This window comes from Parasteatoda tepidariorum, chromosome 11, assembly GCF_982258835.1.
Source record: "Parasteatoda tepidariorum strain Cologne lab strain chromosome 11, Ptep-v5.0, whole genome shotgun sequence".
Lineage (NCBI taxonomy): Eukaryota > Metazoa > Arthropoda > Arachnida > Araneae > Theridiidae > Parasteatoda > Parasteatoda tepidariorum.
The window spans coordinates 94,967,975-94,986,631 of record NC_141765.1 but is presented as its reverse complement, the minus strand read 5'-3'; the positions used below and the strand labels follow the sequence as shown (position 1 = coordinate 94,986,631).

Sequence of the window (18,657 nt, the reverse complement as noted above, 5' to 3'; positions counted from 1 at the left end):
TGCGGTATATTTAATTCGCGTAGTTTCGCTTTATTTCTTTTTTTTGTTGTTGATATGATGATTTACAAAATGCGAAAAAGGAAATAATGTGTTTTCTTGTTTAGTAAAATGTTAGAATCTCATCCATGATATTAGAATAAAAATTTTTTTACATATTCATTTAAAAATTAACTACAATTTTATTTTATTCAAATAAGTTGTTTTTGTAAACAATGTTTTTGTTACTGTAAATGTAGTTAGTAACATGTATATTTGTTATTATTAAAAGCATCTTGCAGAAATATATCAGTGCTAGAGCAGGGTGGCCACCCACCTGGAAAACCTGGAATTATCAGGGAATTTTTTTTTATACTGGAAAAGTCAGGGAAATTTGAATAAAAAACCTGGAAAAATCAGAGAATTTTAAAGAAAAGATGGAAATTTTTTCTTAGATATTTTTTTAATTTCACTAATTCAAATTATTTGCTAATTTTCTTAATTTAAATTATTTCACCCATTATACCCACATTTTTTAGATGGAAATATATCTCTAAACAGTTAAAATGTCATCAACTTAGCTATACTTTGCTTGCATCAAGATTTGCTCCATTATAACCCTGCAATGTTTTCATTGCAGAAAAAAAATGGGTGAGTTTCTCACCTTTTCTCAAGAACAGGGTGAGATTTCTAAAAATTAAAAAAAAAAAAAAAAAAAAAACACAAAGAGACTTGAAAAAAAAATCATTTCTTTAATTATAATACATTTTTAATGTCTTCTAATTTTTAAAGCATTGGATATTTTGGCTGCATCATCATATGGAAAATGTTCTACATCTACTTTTTCATCAGCTATTCTCACTAGGTTGCTCAAATGCGTATTTGTTTCTTTTTGTTCGTTTCTACCCACATTTATTTCATTCTCATTTGCCCGTTTCAGAGTAGAAGATATTGCCTTTACAAGGTATTTGTTCATCTTACATTAATGCGCAAAGAATTTAAACGTCTTACATGAAACCTTACCTACAGTAAACACGTGGCTGCAGAGAAATGCGTTCTGAAAGAGGTTCCGTGGTTCGGAGGGATGGTGTTCTGTTGTTCTTAAAGGTTCTGAACAATACTGATAAATAAGGGAGCTAGATAGTGGGGCAGATACTGAAAATAATGAAAGATCCAGGAAGAAAAGTGAAACGGATTTTATTCTAACTGGCGCTATGAGAAATTTTTTTCATAATGCGAGAAATTCGCGAATTTTGAAATTGGTTTACAGAATGCGCGAATTTCTCGCGGTTATCATTTTTTAATATGAGAAAAGAAGAAAATATGCTAGATTCTCGCTCCGTAGTGAAAACACTGCCCTGTTAAACTAGAATCCCACGTAAAATTCTCTCATTGTTTCTAAACAAATGTAGAAACCTTTGATCTTTAAGGAGACTGTGGGACTGTAATTTAAGAAAGGCAAAGATTGTGCTAGACGTGGTTAGGATATTTGCTTCTGTTTTAAAATTCTGTCTGTGGGATGAATCCATTTAAGGCTCAAGTTTGTTCCGATGCTTTGGTGGTAGTTTTTTTTCTATTTTGACAGAATGAGTCAAAATGTTTTTGTATTTTTAACTTAATAAATTTCTCCAAAAATTAGTTAGTTATAATTTAATAATAATAGATTTTATAATGCACTCTTTTTCTGAAAGCTTTTGTGTTCCCATTCAAAGAAATCTGTAAATTATTTTTCCTCGACAAACCAACCAATCACACATTTCTTTACAATCTCTGAACAGCAATGTTTGTTGACAAATTGTTGCATTAATGCTAATTTTTTCTATTTCATTTTAACCTTTCATAACATATTTTAATTTTTAAAAAAAAAGTTTTTTTTAGTACTAACTATATATTAATATTTAATTTCACTGTTTTGTTGGTAAATATTTGACTTTTAATTCAAAATTCGAATTGTATAGTTATCACTATATTAAAAGTTCGTAAATGTTGCTTGCATTCCAGGGATGATATTTCCAAAACTATGCCTCCTTTTACCCTAAAAAGCTGACAAAGACTAGGGAATATATAGGAAACATATTAAATGATGTATAAACATAAAATATAAATTTCTTTAATTCATATGTGTTTAGTCGAAAGAAGGAAAATTTAACTTAGTGTTTTAGTTATGCGCTGTTCAAGATTCTAGTTGTTAAAACAAAAACAATTAACTATGCTAAACTAAAAAACTGTGCGTTTAGATTGGAATTCATTAAATGTTTTAATTTCAAATAAGAAAAAAAATAATCAGAAAAGTATAAAAGTTAAAGAATTTTATCTATATTTTTTCTATAGAGTATAGAACAAAAAATTGACAATTTTACATTTGTGACATTTAATTTTGTACACTGAATCTCTTAAAATAATAATACTAATTCAAGACAACATTATTTAAAAATTTGTCTTGAGATATTGGTTTAAAGAAAATATGATCAATGAATTTTATAAAAAGCACTGGTAAGAAAAAATACAGTATAATGTAGTATACAGTACAGCTTTATATTGAAATGTAATTACAGTGTCTCACAAATGTGTTAGTGCACTTATGACTTTTAATGAAATAAGCCTAACCATTAATTAAAATGAATATTTCAGAATGGATATTTAATTATAAAAAATGTATTCTAATCTTAACAAAACTGTATGAAATATTTTGAAAACAATGGAAAAGTTTGTTTTTAAGAAATCAAACATCATAAAGTGACAAAAACTATATTCCGCAAAAGTCATTGTATACTTTCAACAACAAAAAAGAACTCTTGTCTATTAGTAAATGATCTAATTTTTCATTAAATTAACATTTAGTAGAGTTTTCTTCTCATATACAATAGCTTTTGTAAGTTTTTAAATGCATGTAACTAGTTTTTTTTGTCATAGGAAATTTGTGCAGAATATTTTTTTAAACTTTTTACAGAAACTTTTACGACACTCAATTGCAAATTTATAAATTTTCCACAAATTTTATAATTTTAATCTCTGATATGATGTTCTTCTTTTAAGCATTTTATCACATATTGCACAGTGCAATTAAACACAATAAGCTAATTTAACATATTTATTACTGATTTACCTCTTATGATGAAAAATAATGAAACTTGGTCTATTGTTTTATTGCGACAACAAACCGTTTTAAATGATAAAATATTATGGAATTAGCAAGCAATAATTAAAATATAATTTTGCTATCATAAGTTTGATACTAAATTACAAATAAATAAATAAATAATTAAAATGAAAAATAATTAAGTAAAAAAATTAAATCAATTGACGATAATTTTTATTCTGAAATACCGAAAACCTTTAACTGTACAATGACTTTTGTTGTGTAAAATTTTTGTTACTGTTTGATTATTGATATCTTAAAAACTAACTTTTGTTTTGTTTTTAAAATATTCCATGCCGTTTTGCTAAGAATCGACTATACATCTCATTTTCAAATACCCATTGTGAAATATTCATTTTAATTAATGAATTTTTATTTCCTATTTCAATAAAAGTTAAAAGTGAACAAATACTTTTGGGAGCCACTGTAATAAAAGTTTATTGATATATAATTACCTGAAACGGTTTTCCTTTTCTGAATGAAAAGATATTGAACACTACTTATCCAAGATTTTATTGGTCACTCTGTTTTTGCCATTTTGTAGATACACTTTGAGCAAATACTACTTAAAGTAACACATTAAAAAAATTTTATTCCATAAAAACAATATGTTCGACAAGCTAAACATATTATTTTCTCCACATATTTTAATTTTTTAAAAACGTATGTTGTTACAAAACATGAAAAAATGAAATAATTTTTTTCTTCAAGATGATATGATATATTTAATGAAATATTTAATAATATAGACACTTTTCTTGTACACATCCTACACTTTATAAGAAAAAAAACAAAACACGAACCTGGAAATTTTAAGATCTTTAACTGGAAAACCTGGAAAAATCAGGGTAATTTTTAATCTGATTTGAGTGCCCACCCTGAGAGAGGTTTGTTGTAGAAAGCCCAAATAAATTCTGCCACAGGGGGAGTGCAGCTTTTTTCTTCTCAGTCTGTAAAATGTTAAAATAATTTTTTACCGTGTTTTATATTTTTAAGTCATGCATTTTTATGTATTTTAAAATTGCATGGCAGTGCACTCTGGAAAAAAATGACAAAAACATGGAGATGGATGCAGCGATATAACAATATTTTTAAGCATTTAAACTGTTGTAAATATATTTTAAAACATTGTGTTATATTTTGTTAGTTTTTAATCTTAAAACCCTACATAAAGTTTATTTGCTTTTGTTCGACTTTATTTATATTTATATTTATTTTTATTTTAGGAAAAATAACAAGCCTTAAAAAAGAGGTAAAGTAAACCTAATTGGTAGGCTTCAACTCTCTACAGAAAAAAGCAAAGAGGAAGATAATGAAAGCATTGTTCAGCTGCGAATGCTTAGAACTCAGGTTTGTAAAATTTCATCTTTTAATTTTAATTCATTTCTTCCTTTGCCTTTAAGAGGTCATATAGTCCAAAGAAAACAATAACTATAGCCCCCGTTGGAGAAACAGGGCGAAATTGACGCAGAACGTTACATAGTTATTGCAGAAAGATTTTTCTTTTCAAAATTTAAAGAGAAAAAGAAAATTCCTTTTCTCTTCTACAAAAATGTACACATAATATTTGAATCATGCATTTAGATAATCACTTTTTTATGTGCTCACTTTATACCGATAGTATTGTAAATCGATGTGATGTTTCTATTGTATTTTTGGCAGTTATTGATATTGATTTTTACGTGGATTTTAAATATCCCGATACATTTCAAACAATATGGAAAATTCGAATTGTGCATTTGAGTATTTAATTTTAAATCAATAATTCCATCGAATTTTTCGCATTTATTGCTATTGATTTCATCTTTGCTTTTAAATTCGATATTCTGTATACAATATTATTTATTGCAACAACCTAATCTCGAAACGAAACACCCATTTGGAATCTGATTCACATGAATTCGTCGCCAATCTTTACTTTGGCAATTTCATGATTTTTAATTATTTTTTATTGTGATGATTAGTTACAAAATGGGAAGAAGGAAATAATTTGTCCCCTGCCCTGCAAAAAAATGCGAGAATATCACTCATAATATTGGAAAAAAAAATTATTACATGTTCAATTTTAAAAAATTATACAGCTTTTTTGTAAACTTGTTATTTTAAATTGGTAGCATATGCAACGCTTTGGTTATTTTAAATTAGTAGCATATATTTTTGTTGTTATTAAAAAAGTATCTTGCAGAAAATTCTGCCAAAGGGACTATAGCATAAGTTTCAAAAAGTGATACTGCTTCGAGGTTCTTTATTTTTAAGCTCTTTTTTGTGGGCGTTACTTTGTAAAATCTAAATAATCAAAAAATAATAAAAGTAACTAAACTACAAAGCTGAGCAAGAATAAATAAAGTGAAGAGAAAATTTGAAATTGTCAGAGAATTTCATATTAACTCTAAAATGCAGTAAAAGTTTAAATTTTTTGCAAAAAAAAAAATTTAAAAATTCCTACATTCATACCTATAAAACAATCAGTCTTAATAGTCTCAATAACAGTAATAAATTATTGAGATTTGAGTTAAATAATTATAACATTTATTACAATTATTTTATAGAATTCCACTTTTTAGTGAAACTTTTCCATGTTTCCATTCTCATTCTATAATTTTTTTTTTTGTTTTCAAGAATGTTTTGTTCTCTGTTTGTTTTCTGGTGAAAAATTGTATGGTATATATAAAATATGGTATGGATTTCCACTTAAATTTACCTTCTAAATAATTTCATGACAGACAATACAAAAAACAATTCACAGCAAATGCAATAGATTTATGTCTGGTATGAAAAACGTGGTCTAAAAACAAGTGCAAAATTTTTATTTTACCATAAATTAAAAAAAAAAAATTTATATCAAAAGCTAAGTTAATGATTATATCATAAAAAATAAGACAAGGGTTATTATCTGCATCTTGTAGGGGTTAATATTTTTCTTTCATTTTTAACAGCCATCGAAATTTTATCCAAGATACAAAACAAAAATTTTCTCTCAGCATAAAGTAGTTTTAGAAAATAAATAATTTGGAAAATATATAATTGGAAAATAAATAATTTGGAAAATAACCTTTGGAAAATAAATAATTTGGAAAATATTATTATTATTATTTTTTGCTCCAATCTTTTCTACGTGCAACTTCATCTGCTCTGTTTTCGCTCTCCTTACCGCAGAACATAATCAACTGTACTCTCCTTAATCTTCAGCAGGGCTTTTTAACTGCTCATCATGCTCACCGTCTTTCAAAATCTCTTAAGAATTAATTTTGGTAAACTGAATAAATTGTGCTTTATTAAATTTATTATTTGTGTTATTTGGATTGAGTTGTACTTTAAATTTATTTAATATAATTTTAGTAAAGATTACCCTGTCTAATTTATATATCTAATCATTTTATCAGGATGATAATTCTGATTCATTAATTCAGATTTTGAAAACATAATAAAAGGAAAAAAATTTGTAATTATAAAAATAAAATATAAGTTCAGTTATCGACTGCACAGGAAGTACAATGACTGTGCTGACCCAGCAATAAAGGACAAACAGAAAGTTAATATTCTTTTTGAAAAAAAAGTGAAATTTTTGCCAGACAGAAGATATCCAATGTATTTAGTTAAAATTGAGAAAAAAAAATCTTCTAATTTAAGAAAAATCACTTGAAAATTTAGCATAAATTAAACTCAAACAGTTATAAAACTAAAAGTAAATAAAGGTATTAACGAAAAGATTTAAATAAAGGAGTCACTGTAACATTACACAAAGTGTAACTATAGCAGTGAGCCCAGGGGCAGAATTTTATGGGGCTATCTCTGACAAAACTCTAGCGCTAATATCTTTCTGCAAGGTACTTTCAGTAATAACAAAGATGTATGTTACTAATTTAAAGTAACAAAAACTCTGTGCTTACAAAAAAAAAAAATCATGGAAATTATTTTTATTGGTTATGCAATGTTTTTTTATTCTAATATTACGAGCGATGCTCTCACATTTTGTTGGGAAGAAAAATGCACTAATTTCCTATATTTCATTTTGTAAATCGTCATCTCATTTAAAAAAGACAATTAAAAATCCTGAAATTCGTTGCAGTAATTACCAAAAAACAGATCAACGACGAAATCCTGCCACTCTGCAAAAAGGGGTTACCTCAAATGCGTGTTTCATTTCAAGATTTGATTATTGTAGTAAATAATATCGAATTTTAAAAATTTTATGGAAATATAATTAAGCAATAAATAGAATTAAGCAAAAGCAATAATTGACGTAAAACACGATAGAATCATTGCCTTAAAAAGTATATATTCAAATGCACAATTCGAATTTCCCATATCATCTGAAATACATTAGGATATTTAAAAACCATGTGAAAATCAATAAATGGCATGGATTTACTATATTATCAGCATACATTGAACGCAACAAAAGTTATTATTTAAATGCTCAATTCATATTTTACGTGTAAATTTCTGCAGAAAAGATAAAGAAATATTTTTTTTCCCTTAAGAAAAATCTTTCTGCAAGAACTCTGTAACGTTCTACGACAAAGTCTGCCACAGGGATATCTTTGCTTAGGTTGCACATAAAAATTCAGTTTTTATACGAAAAATTATTTAGGAACTGAAGCCATTATATACGTCAGCCATTTTTAGTGAATATATCCAAGAAAAGGTTGATCTTTACCTGAATGCAACAAACTTATATGAAATCTTGTCGCTTTTAGGCACTCTGACCTTAAGTACATGATTTGAAAAATGAAAATCAGCTTTACAGCAAATAATATAAAATGATTGTATTCCCATATTTGATAATAATAGATAATTAGAATAATAGATTTTTTTTCAATAATTTATAGTTACTATATATTTTTAATGAGAAATATACTATTAAATTGCTGAAATATTTTTTCAGATTTTTGTAGTGAAATTTTTTTTCTTTTGCCCTCCATATTTTTGCTGTATTTGATATGTTTGATTAAAATCATTAAACCCTTTATATTTGGGTGAGAAATACAGGGTATCCCCACACCTGGAAAGTCATGAATTTCAGTATTGAACAAAATTTGTCATGAAAAGTCATGGATTTAGGTCGCTGAAAAATCTAATTTTTAAAATGGAATTTAAAAATACCCCCCCCCCTATTTCATGGTGTTTCGAATATCTGAATTTGCAATAAAATCCCCTCTCACAGTCATATTTTATTAAAATATAAAATGTTTTTATCATCTTTTTTCAAAAGTTATGGTGTTCTCTCAAAAAATGAAAGAAAATACATCATTTCTAGAGCAAATTATCTTTTAAACTTCTGTGATTTCAGAATTTTAGTTATTTTTTATTTATATTTTATCAATTTAAAATTCTAACTGAAGCAAGCCAGTCATTGGCGAATTTTTTTAAATTCCGAAATGAGAACAGACAAATCAGGACTATTTCTTTCCTTTCGGATGAACAAGAAAAGTATCTTTAGAATATAATTCTGCCGAAAAAAATTACTTGCTTTTGTATATTTTTCAGCTATTTTATTGCTTCAACTCTTTCTTTACTTTGTTTTTTTAAATTTAAAGTCTTTAAATATGACAATACAGAGTATAACAACTTGGGTTTTACCTATCATTTCAATTTTTGTTATTATAATGCTTTTTTTAATTTCTTGTGTTTTTGTCGGAGAGCATAGTAAATTCGTTAAGTCATGAAAAATTCTAGGAATTAGTCATGAAAAGTCATGAATTTGAAAATCTAAAATGCTGCAGATATCCTGGAAATATTTAAATTAAAAAAAAAAAAAAAAAAAAAAGATGTCTGTCTCAAAGTATTGTGGTTTTTGTCTTCAATATTTTTGTTCCTTTTTCCTATTTTTCAGTTTAGCTCTTAACCATGTCCCTTGTAATGCTATATTACATAAACATATACTTGCTGTTTAGAAATGAAGCACTTATTTGTAGTTTGCATTTTAAATATTTTTAAACTGCTGTGTGTTTTACTAGCACTTGTGAGCATAATAATAATTATATGTGTACTCATTTTATCTGAAATAAGATTAAGTTTTGCACTGAAAAACGTTTTTAATATAATATAGTATAAAAATATTAGGAAAAAAGAGCAATTAAAATCTATAAAATTATAGTATTGATTTCTTATGCTTTAAATCCTGAGATTTTGTTTAAAAATGTGCTTAAAATTTCTTTTTTTTTTCATAAATATGCTGTTAAATTAGTTTCCTTTCTTTGTGTTTGCAGGAAGCCATTGTGAAAATCATGAAGATGCATAAAAGGATTACTAATGCTCAATTGCAGACAGAACTTGTTGAAATTCTTAAGAATATGTTTCTACCTTCCAAAAAGATGATAAAAGAACAAATTGAGTGATTAATTGAGTGAGCACAAATTTATGAAAAGGGAAGAAGAAAATATTAATGTTTTCATTTATCAAGCATAATTCTGTTGTAGAAATATTTATATTTATAAACAATTTTTATTAGGATTTCATCTTTTGGCTGAAGCAAACTGATTAGTAAAAACATCCAACCACTCTACCTGCTTTGCATAGTTTAAAAAGTTGCCCTTTCAGATGTTTGTATTTCATTATTTGAAAGTTATGTTTAATGATGTGTTTTATAAACTTATCTAGTTATGTTTATGCTAACTTATACCTTAAGAAACAGTTGCCAACTATATTGGATTTTGCTAGTGTGCTCTTGGTTTGAAAATTCCCAATTATTAAGAAATTTTCTGAGAAAAGTATCAAAATAGATTTTATGCAGTTCAGTGCTTGCTTAAATAAGTATTAATGCTAAATGAAGTAAACCTTGTTTATCAGGGGTCTGTCTAGGTTTGTTTTTTTTTTAAGTGGTTCCTATTTTATGAAAATTAAAAATTATATTAAAAAAATCAAAACAAAAATATGGTGGAGTAAGAAAATACTTTCAAAAATTCTCACTATAAAATAAAAATCATTAGGGACTTGTAAATTTCTGTATATTTTTTCCCACATATTCTAAAACAGTTTTACTATTGTAAAATTCATAAAGCTCTACTAATATTAAACATTCTAAAAGTGTGAGTTTCTTTTTTTTATGTAGAACTTTTATACTAATTTAAGAATGTTACGAATATCTAAAATGAAGTTAATATCTATTACTAGATGATATAACATAATAACAATTTATTGCAACATGTTTTATTTGATTCATAAATGAAAAATATTGCAGTCACGAATGAGTATGATTTTTATATTTTATTGATTATGAACTCCTGAAATTTCCTGTAAAATTTATATCTAATGAAATCTACTGAATTTCTTATTCTTATGTTGGCAGCTTTTTAACTTGCAGAATTAAAGGTGATTTGTATATTTCTATATTGTGTACCCACTCTATGTACTTTGTCCGCCCCAGAATGCATACATATGTTCTGTGTTTGAAGAAATGTACAGCGTGCACAAAAATCACCACATGCTCTGAATCACTTTTGATTTAATTTTTGGATTCTTATATTTTAAGATACGATCCTCGTGGCAGAATTGAGGCGACATTGTTGCAAAACATTGCCAAGTTTTTGCAGAAAGATTTTTAATTTGTGAAGGCAAAAACTTTTCCTTTCTGCATAATTTTACGAAATTTTTTTTTTTTTTTTTTTTTTTTTTTTTTTTTTTTTTTTTTGCAGAATTTTTCTTAAATTTATTTTTTTGTGTATCAGAGAAAAGGAAAGAAATAATCATGGTTTTTCTATTCTCATTTTGGATTGGAAAAAGTCTGTAATCACTGGCTTCAGCTAGAATTTCATATTAATAATATAAAATTAAAAAAATTCAGAAATCGCTAAAGTTTAAAAGGTAGTTTGCTCTAGAATTTATTGTTTTTTCTTTAATTTTTTTTTCTTTAAAGAGTTCTCTCTCATTTATTTTTTCTTATTTGAGTAACTCTTTTGTAAAGAGTCTCATTCGCTTGATTTCGTCGTCGATCTTTATTTTGGAGTTACTGGACGGATTTTACGTTTTTTGAATTATGTACTAATTATAATTTATTTATGAATTTTAATTTTTGTAATGATTTACAAAATTTGAGAGAGGAAATGATTAGTTAATTTTTTTTCCAAATACAAAATGCAAGAAATTTTTATACGTTTTATTCTATACTTTATTCTGTAAACACAATGTTATTTTAAATTAGTAATTATTATAATTAAAAGTATCTTAAAAAAAATATTAATACTAGAGAAGGTTGTCGCAAAGAGCCCGAAAAAATTCTGCCACAGGAGATACAATGTACAGTATTTGGAAAGGTATGCTAGTACAAGCAATAAATTAAGTTACATCAAAACACAATTTTACAGGAATAAATATATATATTACCCTTTTTGAGTTTTAATCCTCAAAATATTGAGGGTCGTTTCATACAGTACCGAAAGTTAAGTCAGGATAGCAGTTAAAAGTTTAAGCTCTTTAATGTTAATTCAATTTATTTTCTTTTTGCCATATCTTAATGGTCTAATCAAAATACCTTTTCACCCATTTATAAAATTTTTTACGATAATTTAATTTGAAGATTACTAAGCTGTTTATAATTTAATTTAATTTGCAATCTAATCATCATTAGATTGTAAATTATAAATATTTTGTGAATTAATTAGGAATAAATATTATGCTATGTTTTAAAAATTCAAGTTAAATTGGGTGATTAATTTTTGAACTGTAAAAATTCAAAAATAAAGCTTTTTTCAATTTTTATTTCTCATTAACTATTTTTAACTCATCTCTTTTTTATAATTAAAATCTTTTCAAAAAAATATTAATTTCTAAAATTTTCTAAGTTGTGGGTTCAGGTAACTTGGAGTTAAATATCTTATGTTTAGGCCAAAGAAAAAAAATAATAATCCTGTTTTGTGTCTGATTTTGAATCTTTCTTTCATTTATTGTACATAAATATTCAAGCGCTTGGTTTAAAGCTATTCAGGATTTTTTTTTTTTTTACCTTGCAAGCTATTTATTAGCATTAATCAAAGCAGTCTGCATCAGTCATTCTTTTTAAATGTCACCTGGTACTGATGGGTACGATACCTGACTCCAAGTCAGTGAAAACGCTGATAATTAAAATTTAAACTGTACTTATTATTTTATATAAATTTTAATGTTGTACACTGATTATGTATTTTTAAAACTATTTGCCTTTGCTTTCAAGTTTTCTAATTATAGTAGATATTTTTTGATCATGAGAATTCTTAAGTTTGGTGTGAAGCAATTTATTTTGTTTGAAATCCTACTTCACTTTGTTCGTTTCTACTTAAAAGTGCATAATTTTCTCTTTTTCTTTTTATTCCTTATGAGTTAATGAATGATTCCATTGTCTATATCAATTTCTTTTTAATGTTTTCATATTGTATTAAATATAGGATCCTTTAAATTGAACTGTACCTATGTCCTTGTTGAATATTGTGTACCTTTATTTACAAAATTAAAATTATTTTCTTTTCATTTGTTTAAACTATTAATGACATTGAAGTTCTTGTGTTTAAAAAAAAACTGTCCCATTCTACCTTAAACATAATATTAGCTGTTTCTTTTCAAAGATTTTTATTCATGTAAATTTACTATATTTTCTATTTAAATTTTGCTACTGAATTTTGGAGCTGTAAAATCTTGTATCTCTAACATACCTGTTTCAACAAAATATTACAATTTTAGAATTAAATAAACTACAAAGAAATATTGCTGTACATTTCAAATTATAATTCATTAAAAAAATCCCTTTACTGCTCTTCCATTTTGGTATAACGCATTAAAAATGTTTATCTAAATTAAATGTGTGCATTGATCATGAAAAAAATTATTTCATTCATTTTTAGTTACAAATTTTTTTTTCATTATCACTCAAGATATAGATAATTTTTAAGCATAAATTTGCTGATTTACTTGCAAGTGTACATTACAGATTTTTTTTTATGTGAAAATACAGATTTCAGCTTCTGTATAGGTCTGTTATTTGCTTTTGATGTGAGAGTACAAATTATATTTTGTTGTTTTGTTACACAGTTTTATTTCAACTTTTAACAGTATTACATTTTGCATACATGATGTCAATACCTGAAATTGTATACTAAATCTTATTAAAAATTACTTCTTCTTTCTTGCAAATATAAATATTTTTAATTTAAATTGTCTACTGTATTTCAGCATTGTCCATTTTTCAGAATAGTATTGCTTCTTTAGGTGGTGTTTGTAATTACCTAAGTTAATGTTTTCTGTTATTATTGAAATATAATTTATTGTTTTTAAGAGCTAGCTCCACTGTTTTTTTATTTTTTTTTTCATTCAAATTATATTGCTAATTTTATAGTTGAGCTGTTCATTTTCAAAACCAGCTTGATCCTTTTAAAAAAAAGTGATGTTATACTTTGAAAGAAGCCTTTCATAGTTGCATTAGTAATTTAAGTATTGAATCAAATGAGTTGATATAAACCAAGAATTAACTATAAAGTCTCTAATACTGACTTTTTTTTTTAATTATGACAAGATTCTCTCTATAATAGCAGCTATACCTATTGTAATTTTTTTTACAATTTGAAATTTTTAAGGAAAAAAAAAATCAGCATTTCATAGTTGACTCTTAGTTTTTATAGACTAATTTGTTCTATGCTTAAATTACTTATGTTGTAGCCATGAATGGTTTCTACTGCACTAATCAATTTTTGTGATTGCTTTTTATTTCCATTGCCTTAACCCAAATTAAAAAATAATTACTTTATTGTCATTGGATCAATTTTAGATAATCTTATAATGGTTTAAAAGGAAAATTAATAAGTTATAATTTTTCTTATTACTTAATTGAATGTTCCCAAATATAGTTTTTACAATATAAAACAGGCATAACTTGTGTTGTCTTTATGGAATAAATACATAGCTGCCAATTCTATTGGATTTACCACTAGACTACTGGATTTTGCCAGTTTCTACTGGCTTAATAAAAATTCTCCTGGTTTTTCATATTTTAGAAAATTCCCTAAAACTGAGTAAATTTCTTAAAAAAAATCCTTATTGAAATAAAAAATTTTACACAATTTATTGCTTGCTTGATTATTTCAATAAATATTACAAATGAATAATGAAGCTAGCCTCATTTATCATCAGTTTAAAGCTTATTTAATTTTTTTGGTTCTAAAATTTTCTGTTTATTTTTATTCTGAATTCTCTTTTTAAACTAATTTTAAAAAAATCTTTCAACTATCAATAATAAATTACTTTTTATTAGTATTAGAAATTAACATAATTAAAAATAGTTAAAATTTAATGTTGATCATAAATGGAAAATATTGCACACCATGTATAGTGTTTATTGTAATAAAATTTTTGCATTTCGATTGCAATAAAAATTCCTAAACTTTTCAACATGTAAAATATTTAATATGTTATGCATCAGTACTAAGGAAATTTATATTTCTCAAAAATCTACTTGATTTTTTCCTGTTTATGTTGGCAACTATGGGGGTAGTATTTTATTTATTTATTTTTTTTTTTGTGCGTTGCAAATTAGCTGTAAAAATATCAAAAAAATTTTTTTAAAAAACTTGATACTGTTCTCCTTAACTGATACTGAAGCATCATTATTGCCAAGGTTGCAAACTTTCTATGTTTTCTGTCCCCATTGTCACAGAACGTTACGGAGTTCTTGCAGAAAGATTATTCTTTTGGGAAATAAAAAAATTTAAGTGTTTTTTTTTTCTGCTGAAATTTTCAAAATATTTATCTTTTTTTTTTAGAATTATATTTAAAAGATACCTTTTTCGTACATCGGAGGGGGAAAAAATGCTTGAAATTTTTCTATTTTCATTTGAGAATAATGAAGTAAAAAATATTCTTTTCTGTAGAAAGTTTCGTTCTAATTTTTTTAGGCAGTTATTACTATTAATTTCTACACATTATATAGTTTTTATATGATATGTGGTTTTATAGTTCATGTATAGTTTCTGTAGTGGTTGTAGAGGAATCAAAGTCGTGCTAGCGTTAAATTTTCATTAAGTTAATCTGTTTTGTAAGTTTTTATTTTATCATCTTACAGGGTGATATAGTAGAAATACAATAATGTATGTATTAGTTATTTCATCATATAATTGTTAATAAACTTATTCTTTCATATTCTATTTGTTTCTTTGGTAATTAACAATTGTTTGAGGCCAGGAATAACGCTTTGTTTAAAATGTCAGGTTGCTGCTTAAATCATGTATTAGGTATTGCAATCATACATCATACCTCTATTATTTAAGAGTAACCTATCTTTTTTAAATATTGAACACATCAAGTTTATAGATATTTTAGCTGTTTTTCACCGAAACTACCGAAAATTGAAGGAAAACTAATTTTGAACTGAATTTCACCCATTGCCGAAATTCTTATCTCCTAAAGTAAAGATTAAAAAAAGTGACTGTGACAATTAAGAACAATGCTGATGACTTTTAATTAAGCTGGCTTTTTGACTGTAAATACTTTAAAAGATACAGAACTAATTAGAAAGAAATTATTTTATTTCAGTTATTAAAATGAGATTTAATATTCTTATAAAGATTTATTTTCCCTTATTCAAGAATAATCCACAAGGATGTTTCCCAGACCGTCGCCAATTTCCCATTGCGCAGATGGTTTAAATGAAAGTACCACCACCCTTTTACAGGGAATATAAAACATATTTAAAAAAAACATCTAAGTGATGATCTTTTTGGTAAATAAAGTTGTGATCTTACAACAACTCGTAAGTTATGTGATTTCTCTTTAAATATATCATATCTTAATTTTACATGCTTAAAACATATTCAGCGAAAACCTAGTTAGCAAGATAACGCGGATAAATATATTCAACCACTTAAATTCTCATTCGCATCTTCTAGTTCAATCATACGAATTTCTCAAGAGTCACAATTGCCCGAGAAATACATGTAAATGTTAAGAAGCTACATGTAAAATGAACTTATGGGTGACCGCATTAGTAATCGCAAGCCCCGAGTGTCGCAAACAATTCAAGGAAGTGCAGATTGCAATAGCACAAGTGTGACACATGCAGTGAATATTTAAACTTAAATGTAGAGAGAGTGCTAATTCAAACAAACACTCATTGAATAGGTGTCAAAATTTCTAAAAATATATACATATGCCAAGAAATGTAGATTAAACATCCTTAAAAAAAATTTTAATTTGTCCGTGTCACCATAGATTCAATAGTGACGCAAATTTGACGTCAGAAGTGTAGGGAAAATATCGTTTTGATGAAAAAATAACAAATTTTTTATGTTTAATAAATACTTTTTAGAAACTTTGACACCCATAAAAGACTTGATATTAGTATCAAAGCTCTACAGTGAAAGGAAAATTATAAAAATCATATATAAATTATAAAAAATCATTAAAGTGTCCGCAAAATGACCCCCTCAAGTGCAGTACATAAAAATAATTAGACAGCAGAGAATCACAATGCCTATAACCGAAATAGACAATGGTTCACATTAAGGGCATGATAAAAGGAATGTTATCACGACTCCTGTCATGCCGGCATCATTATCGATTATAGCGACACTTGTGCTAACAATCGAGATGAGCAAAATAAAAAAAACTTTTAATGATGTTTAATAAATATTTCTTAGTATACGTATATGTTTTTAGAAACTTTGACACCCATCCAATAACTTGATAATAATATCAAAGCTCTCTACTGAACCGAAAAATTATAAAAAATCATTAAAGTGTCCGCAAAATAACCCCCTCAAGTGCAGTACATAATAATAATTAGACAGCAGAGAATCACAATGCCTATAACCGAAAGAGACAATGGTTCACTTTAAGTGCATGATAAAAAGAATTTCTTTAATCACGACTCATGTCATGCCTGCATCATTATCGATTATAGCGACACCTATGCTAACAATCGAGGGTGATATGGACAAAGTAAAAAAATTTTTTATGATGTTTAATAAATATTTCTTAGTATATGTATATGTTTTTAGAAACTTTGACACCCATCCAATAACTTGATAATAATATCAAAGCTCTCTACTGAACCGAAAATTTATTAAAAATCATTAAAGTGTCCGCAAAATAACCCCCTCAAGTGCAGTACATAATACATATGACATCTGCCATACTCGTTAATAAGGCGGACTCATTCATGCATTCATACACAGATCGTAATTCTGACCTGAACTGGAGAACGATAAATCTCCAATTCAGCACCACCAGAGGTACTGATTTTTATAGGAACATCGAGGACTTTGTGGCCCGACAGATTAGCGTGCATCAGTCACCATTACTATGCAAAGCTCCCCGATCGGAGCTTGGAGGTAATTTTAAAGTTGACAGTTAGGTCTGGCAGGAATGTCTTCTGATTTTTTGATTTTTAAATTTAAAGAGGGCTGACTTAGAACGGCTAAAACCGGTGAAAATTATCGGAATTCTCCTAACAATGTTTTGAGTCGTGATGGCTCAGTTGTTAACGAAATAAGCTGTCATTGAGAAGAGCTGGAGTTCGATTTCCAGAGGCAGTAAGAAGCCTACTCAGCCTCAGATCGATGGGTATTAGTTGATGTGTAAAGTAAAGGTGGCCTGTGCATAGTGCTAACCACAATCGTGCCATATTGGTCACGAAATGGTGCAGTCTTATCCCCCATAACCCACCACTGTTTTATTTTTTATACAACGCTGCCAAAAGCGATCTTAGGAATTTCAATGAATGATGTATTTAAAAGATAATAAAAAACAATGCGTTAAATTAAAAAAAATAAACACTGAAAAACTATTAATATTTGAACTATCGGTAGTTTAAAGCAATGCAAATGAGGAAATAATTACAGTCCGGTGTTTTGACCACCATACTACTCGGACACGAGAAGCCTGCCACAATTTCGCTTCAAAAGTCCTCTCACAGTCAGCTATGCAATAGAACTTTGAGGCACCCCCTGCACCCCCTAATTCACATATAAAAATTTCCTCCAGCAGAAATGTTTGGACCATAGACCCCTACTTAGGGACCGAGTTTGAAAAGTATAACTTAATATTGAAGGGAGTTAGACGCCTTCGAAATTCGAACCCCACTCCGCCATTTTTTCTATTTTTTTTATTATTATTATTTCATTATGCGTTCTTTAACAAAGAAAGATGCACGATTCTACTCATAGATCAACTTACGCATGATAAACTTTCGAATATATTGTAAAAATAATTTAAAACAATGGAAATTAAACAATTTTCCCGGATTTTTCGAGTTTTCTCCCGTTATTCGCCATTTTCCCTATTTAAAAAAATTATTTCCTATATGAAGGAACCTTTAAAATATAGAAAAACACATTGAAAAAATAATATAATGCATAATAAGCGGAAGCAAAAAAAAAAGAAATTTTTCTGAAAAGTTGCTGATCCTGGGATTCGAACCTGCGCCCCCTCGCCCCAGCCGTCGGTTAATAGTCCGGTGTTTTAATCACCATACTACTCGGACACGAGAAGCCTGCCACAATTTCGCTTCAAAAGTCCTCTCACAGTCAGCTAAGCAATAGAACTTTGAGGCACCCATGCACCCCCTAATTCACATATAAAAA

General features: G+C 27.1%; 1 pseudogene across 1 annotated transcript in view; it reads left to right on the top strand.

Moving 5' to 3' along the window:
- LOC147801916 (cullin-5-like) overlaps window positions 1-15,217 on the top strand; it is a 29,936-nt pseudogene extending 14,719 nt beyond the window's left edge. Inside the window, exons 8-9 of the transcript XR_015430462.1 lie at window positions 4,342-4,465; window positions 9,328-15,217. The product of XR_015430462.1 is annotated as a cullin-5-like (transcript). The remainder of the gene's footprint in view (window positions 1-4,341; window positions 4,466-9,327) is intronic.
- The last annotated feature ends 3,440 nt before the right edge of the window (window positions 15,218-18,657 follow it).